An 18534-nucleotide genomic window follows, 5' to 3' on the forward strand; every position below is an offset into this window, starting at 1 on the left:
TTTTCTAAAGCCAGATCCAGGAATTAGCTAGAATGACCTCCCCTCATATTCTCTGACAAACACAGGACTGGGCTGTAGTTGGGCTCCCTGACTCCCTGCACTCAGACCTGCTGCTTTCTTTCCGGGCTGGCTGGGGCTACTTCTCTGTCTGGGAAGTGGAGTGAGGGTCTGATAGGTCCTCCCCACCCCCAAGCTTATGGCAGGGGAACAAGAAGCCGCCTCTGGAATCCTCAGAGCAGACGCAGCAAAGCTACCCAGAGTTGGTTCAGTCCTAACTCCTTCCTCAGCGATTAATCACCAAAGCTATCCCCAGGAATCTAGGCATTTGGAAAGAAGCAAGTGCTGTTCAGTACACGATCCCCAGGGGTCTGGATTTCATGATGTCTTAGTTTGGGTTTCCCGGAAACAGACCTTGAGACAGTGATTGGAAAGGAAGTAGTTTATTTGGTAGATAATCTCAGGGAGGGGAGCGGAGAAGCGAGCCAGGAAGGCGATGCCCGAGGGTTACCCAGGTGGGCAACAGGAAGTCCCACTGGGGAGCGCTCAGAGACGGAGTGGAATGTGCACCTAAGATGTTCAGACCATGTGTGATACCTCAGCTCCTGGACGTTGTCAGGATCCAGGGGAGCTGCGGCGGGGACGGGCAGGGCTGTGGATGTGAGCAGAGCAGCGGGATCAGATAACAGGGGTGAGGAGCACTGATGAGGAGGCTGGCAAGCAGTAGTGGGGGTGGGGGGCGGCCCAGGAAGACAGGGTTGAGACTGACCGTGCCTGCCACCAAGATGAGCACTTACTGGCGGGCCCTGGTGTTGGCTTAATGGTCATACAGTCCAAGTAGAGAGTCTAACTCTCTTATCCAGCATCAACTCTCCGCCGCATCTTTTAGCAACATTACCCCAATTTTCCCTTGGGGACCCGTATTCCTACACGTTAGGGGCTTCTCAGCAGCAGGAGGGGCTCATCTGTTGGGCCCTAGGAGTGGGTTTGTGACCCAGCGCGCACCAATCAGTGTCTACCAGCCCCCTGGTCACGCTGATTATTTCTGAGATGGGTCTGTACCCCAAGCCAGGGCAATAGGATAGAACTCTCTTCCCATTGAACCAAAAGAGAGAGATATAAGTCTAGAGTTAGTGTTACCAGGGAGAACCTCTCAGAGGTTGAAGCCAAAACAGCAGAGCCAAGAGATGATGAGTCAAAATCCTCATACTATCATTTGAGCCCCTGGATCCAGCCATACCTGAAGGCTCTGGACTTTTTGAGTATGTAATCCCCTTAAAGTTCCTTTTGTGCTTGTCAGCTGGACATGGGTCTCTGCCACTTACAACCCTAAGTTCTTTATACTACGTATAAATGTGGGTTTCTGAAGTGTTAAAAAATACAGGGGTAAGTGAATGATTCTGCCATCTGTTCCCATACTATTTCCTCAGCGTCCCAGGTTGTGAAAGGGAATTCTCAGAGGGAGCTCAACCTGCCCAGGAGCAGAGGTTTCGGATTCTGAGAGTCCACCTCCTGCTCCTGTTCTTGGGGTCACTTGAGGAGCTGGGTGGGTTCAGAGCTGAGCATGTTGTGGGTGGGTTCCTGGGCTGCCACGTGGGGTCTTTTTCTCTTTCAGGAACCTCTGGGTTCTAGGCCAAGGCATCCATTCATTCATTCACACTTGATAACGGGCACCTACCGGAAGGGGTCACTAGGATAAACAGGTGAGCTCCACAGACAATCCTTGCCTTCAGGAGCCTCTAGCCCAGTGGGGGAGACACTGTTCTCATCGCCCCAATAAAGGGTCCAATTCTGACCAAGATCCGACTACAAAGGAGAGACAGAGGTCAGGACTTTCTGGAGGAGGTGGCGGCTGCGCTGGGATGGCCAGCGGGGAGCGGGGGCTACGAAGGAAAGGGCCGTCTGGGTGCTCAGTCCCCTTCTCCCGCTTCCTGCTCACTGTTGGGTATCCCTCCCCCCCCCCCATCTCTCCCCTAGAGCCCGCTCAGCAGCCTGGGCACACCTCCTTTCCTCCACCTTGCAGAACTCATACCCCTCAACTCCGGGAAGCTCTGCTTTCTGTCTGGCCTGCGTCCTGCCTGCTGCGAGCACCGCCCTCTGTCTTTGCTTCGGGCCCAGGGGAGGTGAAGAGCAGCTGAGCACCTTCCCCCAAGTACTTGTCACCTCACCTCTCTTCTCGGGACTGATGCATTAGGCATCAAGGGTGTGCCGGGTACTTCCACAAGGCTAGGCCTTCCCCCAGATGGGGAAACTGGGGCACGGCACTAGAGGTCCTGAACTAGCAAGGCCAACCTCTTCCAGCCCTGGGGTAGGAATGGACGCTGTGTCCTTATCCCTTTAACCTCTCCCAGGCCAAGGGCTCTGCTCTGTAGGCAGCCTCCGTCCATTACTGGCACTCTCAGAGCCTCGCCTTGATTCCTGGGGATAGGATGCTCTGGTCGCCCCCTCCCTTCCTCCAGCCCCCAGCCCTCAGGGGACCTCTGTCCAACCCTACCTGCTTATTTCACAAACACAGATTTGTGCCAGGCCAAGTCCTAAGCATTGTGCCCTTATCAACTCATTTGAACCTCATGACAAGCGTGCAGTGAGGCTACAGTCACCTTGTCTCCAAGACACAGAATGGGGAGGCATTTGCTGAAGTTCACACCCTAGGTGGGGCTCAAACCCAGCCGGCTCCAGAGTGCAGGCCCCCAGCCCCAGGCTGCCGAGCCCACCCATCTCCACGATGCCCAACCCACCTCCTCCTCTAGTCCTACTCCACTCCGCCTCTTCCCACCTCTCCCCCTCTGCCCTCCCCATCACAACTCCCCAATTTCTGTCAATTTCTGCCTATGACCTGCCGCCCTCCCCGGGTGGCGCATGGTCTTGGCATCCTGGGGGTGATGGTGGGATTGGGGTCGGGGGAGTTCGGAGAGACACAGGGCAGAGGGGCCGGTGCTAGAAGGTCCCTGGCCACATCCGCTCCACGCCCTGCCTCGTGGAGGCTCGGCCGAGTCAGGGCCTGGCGGAGGTGGGCAGGGTGGGAGCAGGTCTGTAAGCCCTAATTAAGTCAGTTAATTAGGTGGGGAGGAAAAGCCTGTGGGAGTTAATGAGCTTGGCTAATTAAGTGGATCCTGGAGAATGGCTCAAATTCTAATGGCTAGGGAGGGATGGGGGCTCAGGCAGGATGGGGGGGGGAATGAGACGCCTGGTGCCTCTCAGGTGTCCCTCAGTCTGTCTGCGGCCACCACGGGGGTCTGAGGCCACGACCAAGACCTGCAGTGACCATCAGGTTGTGCATCCAACCCCAGGGGCTGGTCTGAACTCACCCTCAAGGTCGGATGCCCTCACCAAGGTCCTATAAACTATTGACATCTGGGCCTGACGTCATTACTGAGGGCCGGTCCCCTGGTACCCATCTTTTGGGGGCTAAAGCCAGGTTCCCTTGGAACATTTTGGAGAATGGGGACAAAAATTGAGCCCTGACCCAGGAACCCTTCAGAACCACGATGACAAGCCCCACGGCAGGTCGGGCACCGTGACAGCCACGCACACGTCGCCCCACGTTTAAGTCTGCAATGTGTGCCCCCGTCCCTGCTGTAAAGATGTGCGGGGGCTCTCGTCCCAGCTCACAGATGTGGCAACCGAGGCCAGGGAGGAAGGAGCTCGCCCTGGCTCGTCCTCAGCCTCCTGCTCGCTGTGCAGGGCCCAAGGAATATTGTCTTCCAGGCCAGGGGCCAGCTCTTCTAGGAGCCCCGGGTGCCTTCTCTTGCTGGAGCCCCATTTCTCTCTAATTGGGGGGTCCTGAATAACAGTCACCACCACCGCCTCCCCAGCTCCGGCGGGTAGAGCACTTAGTACTGGGGAGAGGTGAGCGCGTGATACCAGGGCAGCTGCAGAATGTGGGCCCTTGCTCAGAGAGCAGAGCTAAGCTCCACCAGCTCCCTCTCGCAGCCCGTCCTGGTGGGTTTCTAGTTACTGTTCAGTGTCGCGCTCCCTTGGGCATGGGGGGCCGCGCTGGCCAGTGCAGCCCGTCATCGGTGCCCGGGGCCCCTCCATTGCCTCCGCAGCATGGACCCTGACTGCACCCTGGGCACGCCCCCCCACCTTCTGCAAAGGACAGCAGTGGTGACTGCGTGAGACCAGGGGCGGGCCGCTGAGAACCCACGCGGGGGATGCGGGCGGGGTGTCCCTTCAGACCTCACTCACAAATTCAAAGATGAAGCTCGTAAGATTGCAAGAGGCTCACGACAGGGCAGGAAACCCCAAGGTTGGGGCCCTGCGTGACCCACAATCTGGCAGTCTGCCCCGCCCCCCCAACCCCCCCCGACCCCCCCCCCACTCGCTACCATTGTCTCCCTCATTTCACCTGTTCGTTCATGTCCTTATCCAATGACCAAGTATTTGTTGCGCACCTCTGCCATCCAACGAACGGAACAGAACAGAATCCCGGTCGGGGGCAGGGAGACCAGGGAAGTCCTCACAGAGATGGTGACACTCCGGCAGAAACTTGAAGGTAAGGGAGGGAGCCCTGCGGATACGGGGCGGTGGGGGTGGGGTGGGTGGGCAGGGTACAGTAGGCCAGCCAGTGCCAAGGCCCTGGGGTCCGAGTGTGTTTGGGATGTCAGGAACCATGAAGAGGCTGGAACGGCAGGGGAGGAGATGAGAGGTAATGAGGACAGTTCATTTAGGGCCACCGTGTCTTTGGCTTTGATTCTTGAGCGCGGTGGGAGTCCTTGGAGGGTTTTGAGCCAAGGAGGGCTCACAGGCTCCCTCTAGCTGTTGTGGGGTAGACGGCCTCTGGGGGGCAAGAGGAGACAGGAGGAGGCTCCTGCACCCCGCTGGGGGAGAGAAGACAGCAGGTCGAACTGGGGCAGTAGGAGGAGAGGTGGGGAGACGCGGGGGTTCTGTGGACAGATTGGACAATGGAGGTGAGGGGTGTGGGGTTTACTCTGGGCACCTGGACCATCAATTTCCACGAACAGGTGAGGGGACTAAGCAGCTCTCGGGTCCCCAGTGTTCCTTGCCCTTGAGGATCCGCTGTCATTCTGGGGGGGGGGGCACTCCATCCTCCAGCTCTCCATTGCAACCTGCCCCGGGCCAGCGGTGGTTCCTGAACTCTCCAGCACAGGCTCACAGACGTTCGGAGCGGCCGGGGAGGGACCCTGGCTGGGGGACACGGCCTGAGCCGGGACAGTGGGGAACCAGAGAGTCCAGGCTCTACCTGCACGGTGGCCTCTTTGCCCCTGGGACCCACTCTGGCCATGTGGGAGTGTAAGCTCAGGCTCTTAGAGCCTCCGAGGTTTCGAGAGAAGTTGGAAATCCAGATCTGAGGATGGAATGCCCTGCTTTTAACAATACTGGCAAATCAGTGTTTCATGTCAGGGCGGGCTATGCCCCCATGTGGGCTGCTTCTGTGGGCCTTCTTCCCACGGCAACCTCTGCATCGGGGATGTCTGCAGACCTGGAAATGCGGGTCCCCCTGGGGTGCGGCTTGACAGGTCAGATGTTGGCTGCTGTGGGCAGGAGCCGGGTGGGGGGCAGATTGGAGAGGGGCTGGGAAGGAGCGCCCCTCCGAGCCCCTTGGGTACCAGGCAATGGCACTGCCCCAGGGATGATGTGGTTGTCAGGCTAGGGCAGCTGCTGGTTCCCGGGGTCCCCCCGAGGAGATAGGAAGGTACAGTGGCCGGAAGGGTGAGGCCACGGCCAGGAATGAGCCATCGGAGGAGAAGCGCTCCAGGGCAAGAGAACCGGCACGACTGAGCAGGCAGAGAAGGTGACTGGGCTTCTCCTGTCCCTGCCCCTGGGACCACCTGCCCGACCCCACCCAGCCTCTGCTCTCCCCCAGTGTCATAAAACCCCTATCCATTTTCCTGGATCTGGGCTGGATAAAGGGGCGGCCGGAGAAGCAGAGAGAGAGAGACAGAGGCGACAGCAAAACCTCCTCCAGCATCACGTCAGGTTAGCATCCCCCGGGGTGGCCCTGGGCGTCCGGGAACGACCTCGTTCATGCTGCCAACAACCCCAGAAGGTTGGGGCCGTGGCCGTGCCCATTTTACGGCGGATGGAACTGGGTCACAGAGCACCTGAGTCACCTGGCCAAGGTCGCGGGGCCTTGGAAGTGGTGGGAACTGCCGTTAAATCCAGGGCTGTGTGGCTACGAGATCTGTAGCAGGAACCTAGGAGCTGCGGGATCAAGAGGCCAGAGCCTCCGGCCGCGACCTGCGGGACCCGTCCCTGATGTGTGAGCGCAGCGCTCCCTCTAGTGGCCGGTCTCGCACAGCGCAGGACGAACGGGGGCCTCTGTCTCGGCCTGTCTGTCCCTCACACACGCGCACACAGGCCCCTGCTTAGGAGCTGGTCCTCCAGAGGAAGGCCACGCCACCCCCATCTTCAGCTCACCTACAGCGCAGGCCATGTGGCGCCGCCCTGACTCACCTGAGGCCCCTTCTCCTGGTCAGACTTCACTAGGCTGTGCCCACCCCAGGGCACCTGTTGGTTGTCCCCTGCGTGTCCCTTTCTCTCTCTCCGTGTCTGGGTCTCCTTGTCTCCGCCTGCGGGTTTCTCCCAAACTCTACGGCATGTTATAATCTCCAGGGAAGCTTTCAAAAAGCATGATGTGCAGACCACACACCCAAGAGCAAATCGATCCGTTTGCTCTCACCATCTTTAGGTTTGTGGGAGCAAACTTCCGGAGGTGGGAAGACGGTGAAACTTTCAGGCAGCCGACAGCAGGCCTCTGGGTTTCCCAGCCTCGTCTGCTCCCAAGCTTACACCCTAGATCTCATAATGACCCCACGCCCCGCCCCCCTGCCAAGATCTCCCATTTCCCCCTGTCGGGGTCCCTGGCTGGCAGGATGGTAAGCATCACCCTCTCTCTGCCTGCCCCGAGCAAGCCAGCTTTGCAGGAGCTTCCTGCACGGGGCCCGCAGCTTCCCTCCTAGCTCGTGATCTTGAAGGGGTGCTCATTGCTGCTGCGCAACCCCTGTTTTGCCCGCCAGCTGCTTTCCCTCCTCGCTCTGGGATGGGAAACTTCCATTTGCCTGTGATTCTCCTAGGGCTCTTGGTGGAGCCAAGGATCTGGCTTGTCTACCCAGCCCCCATCTCTGGCTGTCCCCAGCTTCTGGTTGGTCCACCCTACTCTGAGCAGCAAGGTGCTGGCTGACTCCTTCCCACCGTCTCCTTTCTCCTCCAACCGTGGCCCCCACTTCACCGAGAAAACAGCTGGATCCCAGGGCCGCCCGTCGCAGAAGCACAAACCCACCCAGCTGCTCACTTCTTGCTTCCTCCGATCTGCTTGGGTTGGGGGACGCCCTCCTCCTTGTGGGGCCAAGCCGCCCTTAGGACCTTGTTTCTTCAGGACTCCCCTGCCTCCCTCTCCCACCAACCTGGTTCTTGTCCCAGGATGGTTCCAGCGGACACACTGGCTCGGGCATCTCCTCCCTCACCCCCCACGGTGTGCCGAGCTTCCTGACCGAGGTTGCTGCCCTGCCATCTCCCTGCCTGTCTTTGGTTCTTACTGTTTTTCTCCGATCCTTTTGCAGAGACGGCTTGCGTTCTTATACCAGTTAAACGTGCTCACGGCTTGGAAGCGAGAAACACGAGCAGCCTCCGCTCCCATTTCCCACCGCTTGGGGACAGTCATTTCAACTGCAGGAATGTTTACGTCTGGCTGTGCTACCTAGCACCTTCATCGCTTCTTTCCAGTTTTAGGTTTTCTCTGTCAGCTCCCCACTTGGGAAGATGAGGATTGAGTTCCCTCACACACACTCCCTTACATCCGCCCCCCACACACTTCCTATTCCCACGCTCCTAATACAGCCGCGCCGGAACATTGCCGGTGCCTACGTATTGTGGAAACGTTGGGAACAGCTTCATGTGGAAGACTACACATTCTCCCCCTCCCTTTCCTTTCTGAGAATAGATTTTTTTAAAAAAGTATTTTCTATTCCCAACGTGGGCTCGAACTCATGACTCCGAGATCAAGAGTGGCGTGTTCTACCGACGGAGCCAGCCGGGCACCCCCAAGATTTTATCCCGTAGAGCAGTCTCAGGCTTAAACTATCGTGCAGAGAGGACATAGACCTTCCTCTCCCATGCCCCCAGTTTCCCTTGTTTTTATTTTGTTATTATTTCCCTTTTGTTAATATTTCCCTTGTTATTCATCTTGTATTGGGGCCCTTGGGTGGCTCAGTAGGTTAAGCCCCTGCCTTCGGCTCAGGTCATGATCCCAGAGTCCTGGAATGAAGCTCTCTGCTCAGCCGGGGGCCTGCTTGCCCCTTCCTCTCTGCCTGCGTCTCTGCCTACTTGTGATCTCTCTCTCTCTCTCTGTCAAATAAATAAAATCTTTTAAAAAAATCTTGTATTAAGGCTGTACATTTGTTACAATGGATGAAATAATAGATTCTTTATTATTAACTAAAGTCCACAGTTGGGGCTGAGGGCTGGCTCTGTGTCATACATTCTACCAGTTCTGACAAACGTATGATGTCATCGCACTATCGTACAGAATCATTTCATCGCCCTAAAAAAATCCCATGCTCTGACCCTCCCCACAAATCACCTGGCCACCGCTGGTCTTTTTACTGCTTCTAGAGATTTTTTTTTCCCCCGGAATATCAGATAGTTGGAATCCTGTAGTGCGTACCCTTTCCAGAATGGCTTCTTAGCAATATGCATTTAGGGTTCTTTTTGTGGCCTGAAGGTTAATCTCTTTTGATTGCTGAATGATATTCCATTGTATGAACAGACCACAGTTTATCCTTCACCTGTTGAAGGACATTTTGGTTGCTTCCCAGTTTGGCAATTATAAATAAAGCTGCTATCCACGTGCAAATTTTTGCGTGGACGTAGGTTTTCAACTCATCTGTATAAACTCCAAGGAAGGCTATTGCTGGATCTTACAGTAAGACTGTGTTTAGCTTAGTAAGAAACTGTCAGTCTGTCTTCCACAGTGGCTGTACCACTTTGCAGTCCCATCGGCAGTGAACGTTGCTCCACATCCTCACCAGCATTTGGTGTTGTCAGTGTTTTGAATTTTAGCCATTCTACTAAGTGTGTATTGGTAAATCCTGTTGTCTTCATTTGCTGTTCCCTAATGACATAGGATGTTGAGCATCTCATATATTTATTTACCATCTATAGATCCTCTTTGGTGAGGTATTTGTTCAAATCTTTTGCCCATTTTAAAATTGAGCTGCTCATTTTCTTTTCTTCTTTCTTTCTTTTTTCTTTTCTTTCTTTCTTTCTTTTTTTTTTTTAAGAATTCCTTGTATACTTTGGATAACAGTCCTTGTTATCCAAAGGACAGAGCTTTTTTTTTTTTTTTATCAGACCAATTGTGTCTTGCAAATATTTGTTCTCTCAGAAGTTTAAGATTTTAAGTTTCTTTCCCTTTTCTGCACAAAAGTTGATTTTTCTATGTGTTTATATCTAATGTGGTCCACATTCTCTCCTACTGGGGTAAATCTCTCCAAAGTCAAAATACTTAGGTATTCTATCACTTTCATCTCCTTAAAGAAATCTTTTCTAGAACCTTCTGACCTATTTCACTTTTTTTTTTTTTAAGTAGGCTCCACGCCCAACGTGGGGCTCGAACTCGCAACCCTAAGATCAAGAGTCTCGTGCTCTACCAACTGAGTTAGGCAGGCACTCCCCTCCTGACTTATTTCAGTGTGAGAGGTCTGCCCACCAGGCCTGCTGCCCAGCGATGCTGCCGCTGCCGCAGGGATTTCCCTTCACCATTAGCTGGGAGATGCCTTCATCTCTTGGTCTTGTGTTGGCTCCCTTGTTTCCTGGATCCCAGGTCCTTCTCTTTTGTGGTTTACTTCCTTGTTTTGTGAAATACATCCTTCAGGAGCTTTCTTAAGAAAGATGCATGGGACCACAATAACCAAAATATGGAAAGAGTCCAGACATCTACTGAAGGATGAATGGGTAGAGGAAATGTGATGTGTGTGTGTGTGTGTGTGTGTGTGTGTGTGTGTGTGTGTGTCTACATCCCCATTTTCTATTATATATATGGATTCAATACCATATATATATATATATATATATTCCAATGTATATGTAATGGACTATTACTCAGCCATCAAAAAGAATGGAATCTTGCCATTTGCTATGATATGGATGGAACTGGAGTGTCTTATGCTAAGCGAAATAAGTCAGTCAGAGAAAGACAAAGAGCATATGACTTCATTCATATGTGGAATTTAAGAAACAAAAGAGATGAACATAGGGGAAGGGAAGGAAAAATAAAATAAGTTGAAAACAGAGAGCAAGACAAATCATAAGACTCTTAACTCTAGGAAACAAACTGAGGGCGGCTGGAGGGGAGGAGTGGGGAGACGGGGTAACTGGACGATGGGTATTAGGCAGGGCACGCGATGGAGTGAGCACTGGGTGTCTCCTGCAGCTGGTGAATCACTAAATTCTCCTCTGAAACTAATAATACGGTATATGTTAATGAACTGAATTTAAATACAAAATTAAAAAAAAAAAGATGTGTGAGAGGTAAAATCTTCGAGCACTTGTAAATCTGAAACAATCTTTTTCCTCCTCTCATTTTATGAATGGTTAGGCTAGGTATAGAATTCTAGGCTGACAATAATTTTCTTCCATACTTTTGAAAACTACTTCATTCTTCATTGTCTTCTGGTTTTCAGGATTGCTGATGAGATGTCTGATGATATTTCAATTCTTTTTTTTTTAAGATTTTATTTATTTATTTGACAGACAGAGATCACAAGTAGGCAGAGAGGCAGAGAGAGAGGAGGAAGCAGGCTCCCCGCTGAGCAGAGAGCCTGATGCGGGGCTCGATCCCAGGACCCTGAGATCATGACCTGAGCTGAAGGTAGAGACTTTAACCCACTGAGCCACCCAGGCGCCTGATATTTCAATTCTTGATCCTTCATAGAATCTTGTAGAATATTCTTCTCGTCCTTGTATTCTAAAATTTACTGGCAAGTGGCCTTGGTGTGGGTCTATTTTTATCCTTTGGTTGGATACTCAGTGGTCACTTTTGATCTAGAAACTCAGGTCTTTCCATTCTGAGAAATATTTGAAATAATTCATTGATTATTTCCTCTCTTCTCTTTCTGGAACTCTTTTGTTCAGGGGCGAGATTACTGCGCTGGTCCTTTCATTTTCTTTCTCTTTCTTTCCTACTTTCCACACAGTAGCAGTCCTGGAGGTGCCCCTTCTGAGTTTTTCTTTCTTGAAAAACTTGTCACTCAGCTGTGAGGAGTGCAAGCGCTGGCAGCCTCCAACTACAGGGACTTTGAGCTCTGCCATGGCCTTTGCACCAAGACCAAGGTCTTCCTGGGCAGCCCTGCCAGCAACTGAGCTCAGCAGAGACACCAGGGCCTGGTCATTTCTGCCCAGTGAGGGGCTTCTTGGATGAACAGTCTTTCCTCTAGGAGCTGCTCCTGGTTGGCCAAGATTTGGTTTGATCTGCCTCTAGGTCAGGTGCTCTTTGCTTAGATCTGTTTCCTTCCAGCAGCCATTCCACAGGTGTCGGCCCTATGTCATGGTCTGAAGATTCTCTCTGTCCAGTCCTGCTTCCTCTTCCTTTATTTTTATGAGCATCAGCTCCCCAGGGCTTCTTGCATTTCTAGCTCCATATCATAGCATCTGTTGACTGGAGAGTCCAAACCTACACATGTATCTTTACCTTTTTGCTCTACTTTTTGAAAAATGTGTTTATCTTCTCATCCAGTGGTCAATGTTTTAAAATTCAGGGCCCAGTGGGAAATATTTGAAGCTTATGGGCCATATGGTCTCCGCTTATGTGAAAGCAGCCATTGTACATAGGACATATTTTTAAAGAAAGGGGTGTGTCTATGTGGCTGTGTTCCAATAAAACTTTATTAAAAAAAAAACAGATGACAGGCCTGTTAAGCCATAGTCTGCTGACCCCTGTTACTCTTTTAAATATGCTTTTTATTTCTGGACAATATTCTGAATTTCTAAGACGTTTTCTTTGTTTTGTTCATTTTCAGAGTATTTTTATCTTCCAAAATAGCATCTAGCATTTGTTTCATAGCTGGTAGGTATTTTCCTACATTTCAGAATATAGTCATCATCGTTGTGTTTTTAGGTTTCCTTTCCCCTGTGTATTCTGTTCCCTCCAAATTGTGTTTTTCTGTTTCTTTTTGTCCTGCTTCTTCTATCACAGGTTTTTCTCCAGTGTTGGCCGTCCCTGGTTCATGCTTAAGAGATTTACAGGGCGGATAGAAGTGAGGCTGTGTGTGTGTGTGTGTGTGTGTGTGTGTGTGTGTGTGTGTGTGTCTGCGCGCGTGCTGGGGCAGCTAGGCGTCAGGGCGTGAAGAGACCTGAAAATGTGTTACCTGACATGGCAATGTGCGAGATCTCGATCAAGGTGTGGGTTACACAGGTGCGTACTTGCGTTAACTCATTAAACCAACCCCGTAAGACCTTTGCATTCCACTCTAATCATGCCTTGGTTAAAGAATATAAAAATACAACTTATAAAAGCAAGCTGATGAGTAGCCCTGTGTTGGGGCGGGGTGCTGGCGGGCTCGGGGGTTCAATCTAGAGAATCCTGGCCAGTCCGTGTCGCTGGGAAACCGCTGATGCCAACCTATTCTTCTCTTGATGCATCAGACTCTGCGAGAAGGGGCAACACTAATACAGACACGCAAAAGGCAATTTAGAGAAAACAGAAATGTGTGGGGAGAGAACAAAGAGAAGGAACAGGAAACCCGACGGACAACCCTAACCGAATACTCATTAATGTGTTTGGAGGCTGAAGGGAGAGAACTCCGGCGAGTCCTGCCTGGAAAGCTGAGTCCTGACCTCACTGTTCCAGGGAGCCCAGAGGAGGAGGAAGATCTCAGGTGATGGTGAGTAAAGGGGCAGAGCCTCCCGGATTCAGGATGTGGACTGGAACTGATCCTTCTCGTTGGGTGTAGAACTGCCGTCCTCATCCTGCAGTGTGGAGACCCTCCTGTGTTTTAGTCTCTCTGGAGCACAAACCTTCCGCCTCTGTCGGGGCAGGAGAGGGGCAGCCGCCCAGCTGTGCGTAGCTGGAGAAGGAGATCCGAGGACGACAGCCTTTCCTACACTGACCCTCCTGTTTGGGGGCCGCTCTCCTCCTGCTTCCAGGGAGTACTTAGCCCACTAACGCCACTGGAGCCTTTGGCGGTTTTGTGGGGTTAACTCTCGAGCTCCTTGCTTTTCTCACTCCCAGCTGGGGGCTGGCTTCAGGTGCAAGGTCATCGGGCTGGGAAATCGCTTACCAAGGGCTCATCTGCCTTCCAGATTCAAAATTTTGTTGCCGCTGTCTCCTGTGCAATGTATCAGTTCTTGCTGACCCATCCGTCCTGCTCCCCACCACCCCCCGAGGCCCCAGTGTCTGTGTCCTAATCCCCAGAACCTCTGAGTATGTTGCTCCCCCTTCTCCGGAACAAAGGGACATTGCTGGTGTGGTTAAGGTTAAGGACCTTGACGTGGGAAAAGGATCCCGGGTTATTTAGGCGAGCCCAATCTAAGCACACAAGGCCGAAAAAGCAGAAAACCTGTCTTTCTCAGCCATGATCAGAGAGAGGCTACCATGCTCCCTGTTGGTGGGGGAGAGGGAGGGAACCACAAGCGGAGGAATGTGGGTCCCCTCTGGGAAAGGGCCCCTGGGAAAAGACTAGGAAATGGATTCTCTCCTAGAACTTCCAGAAAGTTCTTCCACAAAGAGCTTCCTCGGGCAGCCTTGTCGACACCTTGACGTTAGCCCAGTGAGACCTGTGTTGGACTTCTGACATACTGTAAGATAATACATTTGTCTGGTCTTAAGCAAGCAAGTTTGCGGTAATTTGTTTCGGAAGCAAACACGGGACCCAAATGCAGACCTTAAAGCACCCTCTTGCTTCCTTCCTTTTGATGGGGTTTCGGAGAAGTTCGATGTATGTGTTCATTGCGCCGTCCTAATCGGCCGGCTCGGCTCACACCTGCTGTTGTCTCCAACCCTTCGAGAAAGGTCTCTTCTCAAAGTCCCCTCCCGACCTCCGTGTCGCCAAATCCGTTCTCTTTTCCCTTGATTGTTTGGCGTCTTTGAGGCCAATTGTCTGCTCCCCCTTCTCCTGGAGCCGCTCTTCTCTTGGCTGCTGGGACCTCACACACTCACACACACGGCTTCCAGTGCCCACCTTTCTGCTGAGGCCTCCGACGGTCTATCACCAGCCAAGAGTCTCCCCTTTGGAGCCGCAGACTTTCAGGATCAAGCCCTCACTTGACATCATCGTTTCTTGGACAGCTCACGTGCTTCTCCAGTTGAAGACACCATGGCAGAATTCTTGATTTTCTTGCCACACCTTCCCAACACCCATGCATCTCTCCCACCCAGAAACCTCAGATTCATCCTCCGTTCCCTTCTTCCTTTAGCCCATCAGCAAATTCTGTCTCCTAACTATACCTAGGAGACATCTGCTTCCCCATCTCCAAGGTCCACCTTGGTCCAGGCCACCTCCACGGCCCCTCCATCTTCAACATGACCTCCGCACCGGTACCCCGTGTCCACGCTGTAATTCATCCTGCAGCTCTCCCCACCGGGTGCTCTGTGTGAACCATGCTGGCCAAACTCTCATCTGCCCCTGGGCCTTGGCACATCTGTTCTTCGTGCCTGGGATGCTCCTACCCCCACTGTGCCCAGCTCCTTCTCCTTCTTTAGCTCTCGGATGGACTATCCCTGCCTCCCCCATTCACCTTCTGCAAAGGGGGTGTCTTCCCCACTATCCCTCTGCTTATTTCCTTAACAGTGGGTTTCGAGCATATTGATTTGTTTACTTCTGTTTTCTTTGGCTCCCGTGTTGGCCACACGCCACACAGACGGTATTTTCGCCTTGCAGTCTCCAGCGAACTTTGTGGCACGAATGAATGAACGGATGGACGGACACGCCGGGCACCCGTCACGTGCCAGGTGCTTTCAGATATTTCAAATAGTTCATTTTTCTAGACCTAGGAGGTTGTCACAGCTGGACTACATTTCCCAGGGTGATTTTTTGTTTGTTTGTTTGTTGGGTTTTTTTTTTTTTTTTTTTTTTTTTTTTGCAAATCTGCCCAGTAAGTGTGGGCTGAGATCAAGCCCGCCACTTCCGGCTTGGGCTCTTAAAACCTCACATGTCCTTCCTGGGCTCTTTCTTCTTCGTCTGCCCACGGTTGCAGACAATCCAGCAACAGATCTCGGAACCCTGGGTGATGACCGCGTCACAAGGTGGGAGGAGCCTGAGTCCCCAAAAGACCTAGCAGGGGGAGCGGTCTCCCCTGGACCCCAGCCCCTCTGGAACCCTGAAGGGGTAGGACATAGGCTCTACTGTGCCAAGCCACCATGATTTCTAGGCTTATTTGTTTTGACAGCTAGCGTCGCCTTAATTAATCCATCCAAGCGCCAGAGGTAGGTGGCTGGGAAGCCACATGGGGAGTGACAAGCCTTCCTCAATGCAGATGTGTTCTCGGCGGGCTGGTATCTGACATCACCCCCCAGCAGAAGCCCCAGACTCTCGGGGCTCGCCCCCCTATTACAGCACCTCGCCTGGGACATGTCGCAACCCTTCCAGCGTGTGCCCATCTTGTCCTCGCGAGCTCTTCCAGGGCAGCGTGCCTGTGTCACGGCCGTCCCCGTGGCCTCGGCGCCCAGCAGACCTCAGGGAAAGCGTGTTGAATTTACAAATGAGTCCTCTCTGCGCTCAGGTGCCTGAGAAAAGTCACCTCTTTCGTTTTACAGAGGCTCCCAAGAGAAGCAGGAGGCCACAGAATCGGCAGGACTCGGGGCGACTGAGGACGGCAGTGGCTACTGGGAGAGCATCCAGGAACCTTCAGGGGCTGGAGAAGGGCTGAGAAGGGCATGGGCCGGGGGCAGCTTCTCTCAGCCCCTAAGGGGAGACCCCACCGAAACTCGCTGCCCACTTGCCGCTCCTACAGTAGGAAAGAAAGATTCCAGAGCCTTCCCTCCCACCCGCTCCTGCCTGCAGCCCGAGCGTCCACATCATCAGTATTTTTAGCTCCGGCACCTGTGGTCACTGTCTGCCCAGCCTGGTGTCCCCTCTCTGGGACTTAAAGGTCCAGCACGCACCAGCTGGAAAGAAGACTCTCAGGCCACTGTTTCCCCAGGGCAGGAGGCAGAGGGCAGGTCCCCCGTAGCAGGGGGCTGGTGGCGCAGTGGGGGGGGTGGTGACAAGGAGAGGGAGAAGTAGGCTGCCCGCTGAGCAGGGAGCCGGGCTCGGGGCTCGATCCCAGGACCCTGAGTTGAAGGCAGATGCTTAGCTGACAGAGCCACCCCGGTGCCCCCTAAGTGTGTATTTTTTGACAACCCCCTCAGATGGTTCTGGTCCCCTCTGTCCCCGTGCCGTCTTCCCTCCTGTAGCATTTTGAGCCCCTCCTATGAGAAAATCCTTCTCTCAGAGCCCATTGCTTTGGGACCATGGATAGTCACAATGAGGCTCCTGTTGTGCTCACTTCACCACCGATGGATCTAGGCCTTGGCTCGGCAATCCAGGCCGCCTGTGACCTGGGCCCCCCGGACCTCGCCCCCTCATCTCTTCCCACCCCCCTGCAAATTCTTTCTCATGCCCCCGGGCCTTTGCTCGTGCTGTCCCCACTCCCCGTGATGCTCCTTCCTCAACGTCACTCACCACCTGGGGAAGGACCCCGACGGTAAGACAGACATCTAGGGTATCCGAGGGCCGCTGCAGGCACAAGGGGTCTGTCTTCCCATCCGACTCCCTGAGCACAGTGCAGCCACGCCTGATCGGTCCCACACCCCTGCCACACTGATCTGTTTGCTTGTCTGTCTCTCCTGGCAGGCCGTGACCCTGGGACGGTGAGGGCTCTGGTGCTCTGGGGTGGGGGTCAGGGTCTCAGTCCCTACGGAGTCATGAACGGACAACCGTGGCAGGGGCTATCTCCCCATTCATCAGATGAGGGGACAAAGGCCTACAGAGGGAAACTAACAGACTGGGGGTCCAGCAGAGAAATCCAGGGAGAGAGGAAACTGTCCAGGCTGCGGGAGTCCCCACCTCTCACCCTCCTGAAAGGGGCCTGCAGGGGCCCCCCGGGTCAGCCCTCAGCCTACCCTCCTCCCCACCCAGGGCAGTGCTGACTCAGGCAGTGATGGAGGCGTGGGCGGGCTGGGCTGGAGCAGAGGTGACCCCTGTGTCCCCTGCAGACTTTCTATCCATTCCCAGAGCCTGTGGTCACAGCTTGGGTAATGCACTTGGCTGGAGCCTGGGTTTCCCTGCAGGTGGGGGTGGGGAGAACTGGCAAAAGGGACAATGGTCCCTGGGGCATGAACCCTCACATGGGGAGGAGTCCCCAAACCTTCACGTACATAGGTCCAGAGAACTTATTGTACCCACTCCCACGAACACGTATGCACATGCGCAGACACCCCCCCAAATGCTCACACAGCCGCACAAACATTCATTTCCACCCTGTCACTGCTCTTTTCCTTTTACACACACACACACACACACACACACACACACACACACGTTCGAGCTTATAGACGCGCAGACATTTTCCATCGAGTAATTCAACAAAGACTGAACATTATCAGTGCAGTGCAGGGAGGAAAGGTTTCTCTCAGCTTGGGGTGGGGCGGGGGCTTCCTGGAGGGCTTCCTGGAGGAAGAGACATTGCCACTGGGCCTGGATGGTTGGGAACCAGGGAAAAGGGAAGTGTGGGCAGTTTTAGTGGGGGTGAATACAGGGGAGCAGAGCCCAGTGAGGTGGGTGGGGTCAGCCCAATCACGCAGGCCTTGAACGCCCAGCCGACTGCTGACTCTATCCTGGTGGAGGGCCGTGGAGGGCTCTGAGCAGGGTGGGCACCACTGGAGAGGACAGGAAAGGCACGAATGGGAGAGCCAGAGAGAAAGCTGCGGTGCCAACCAGGTGTCTCAGCGTCTGACTCGGGGAGGCGGCAGTGAGGGAGAAGCCATGACCCACAGAGAAGGTCCCGGGGTCTGAGCCCTGTGCCCTCGCCCTGCCCAAGCCCCGGGGCACTGACCTCTGCAGTGGGACCTCTTCCAGCAGCTCCTCCTCCTCCTCCCTGTGGAAGCACACGAAGCAGAAGGCGGGCCCATCTTCTGCTCCACAGCCCAGGGGCCAGGCTGGAGGGAGCTCCAGAACCGGGCAGGGGTGGCTGGTGGGGACCTCGGTGGCATCGTCCCCAGCCTGGGCAGGGACAACCGAGCCAGAGCGCTCCAGGGTCAGCAGCCGGTTGGCCTCGGGGCCCCGCGCCTGCCCACCTGCCACCTGTGCCTTTTCCCTTAGGTTCCCCGTCGCCCCGGTGGCTGAAGGAGCCTGTGGCTCGGATGGGGACTCCTGTCCTGGCCCACAGGGCTGGACCTTGGGAAGCGGCTTCCAGGGAGCCGCCTGCACTCAGAGGTCGCTGGTTGGTAGACCGAGGTCCAGCAGGGCCCCTCGCTGCCCTTCGCGGAGAACTCGGCCCCTCTGCTGCCCACTAGGCTGCTGCCTGTCAGGGTCAGGACTGGGCGGGCAGGCTCTCAGGTGCCCTGTCCATCTGTTCATCTGTCTGTCCAGACGTCTTGCT

General features: G+C 54.2%; 1 protein-coding gene across 1 annotated transcript in view; it reads right to left on the reverse strand.

Annotated features, from left to right (window-relative positions):
- The window catches only part of SBK1 (SH3 domain binding kinase 1), a 45821-nt gene extending 27755 nt beyond the window's left edge, over window positions 1-18066 (reverse strand). The window contains exon 1 of the mRNA XM_032327901.1: window positions 17989-18066. The gene's annotated coding sequence lies outside the window, so the exon portion shown is untranslated. The remainder of the gene's footprint in view (window positions 1-17988) is intronic.
- Between the last annotated feature and the right edge of the window lie 468 nt (window positions 18067-18534).

The sequence above is a fragment of the Mustela erminea genome, chromosome 20 (assembly GCF_009829155.1).
Source record: "Mustela erminea isolate mMusErm1 chromosome 20, mMusErm1.Pri, whole genome shotgun sequence".
NCBI classification, from domain to species: domain Eukaryota; kingdom Metazoa; phylum Chordata; class Mammalia; order Carnivora; family Mustelidae; genus Mustela; species Mustela erminea.